Here is a 242-nt window from a genome sequence, read left to right on the forward strand (position 1 = left end):
TCTCGTGATGCAGCCCAGAGTACGGTTGGCCTTCTGGGCTGCCAGCGCACATTGCCGGCTCATGTCCAGCTTTTCATCCACCAGCACCCCCAAGTCCCTCTCGGCAAGGCTACTCTCGATCCTTTCTTCCCCCAGCCTGTATTGATACTGGGGGGTACCCCGATTCAGGGGCAGGACCTTGCACTTGGCCTTGTTGAACCTCATGAGGTTCACACAGGCCCACCTCTCCAGCCTGTCCAGGG

The 242-nt window shown here is 59.5% G+C and overlaps 1 protein-coding gene across 1 annotated transcript in view; it reads left to right on the plus strand.

The window, feature by feature from the left end:
* The window catches only part of ADAM22 (ADAM metallopeptidase domain 22), a 62,310-nt gene that overhangs the window by 29,833 nt on the left and 32,235 nt on the right, over positions 1 to 242 (plus strand). The gene's annotated exons all lie outside the window — the stretch shown is intronic.

The sequence above is a fragment of the Egretta garzetta genome, unplaced genomic scaffold, assembly GCF_000687185.1.
Source record: "Egretta garzetta isolate BGI_Z169 unplaced genomic scaffold, ASM68718v1 scaffold30, whole genome shotgun sequence".
Classification (NCBI taxonomy): domain Eukaryota; kingdom Metazoa; phylum Chordata; class Aves; order Pelecaniformes; family Ardeidae; genus Egretta; species Egretta garzetta.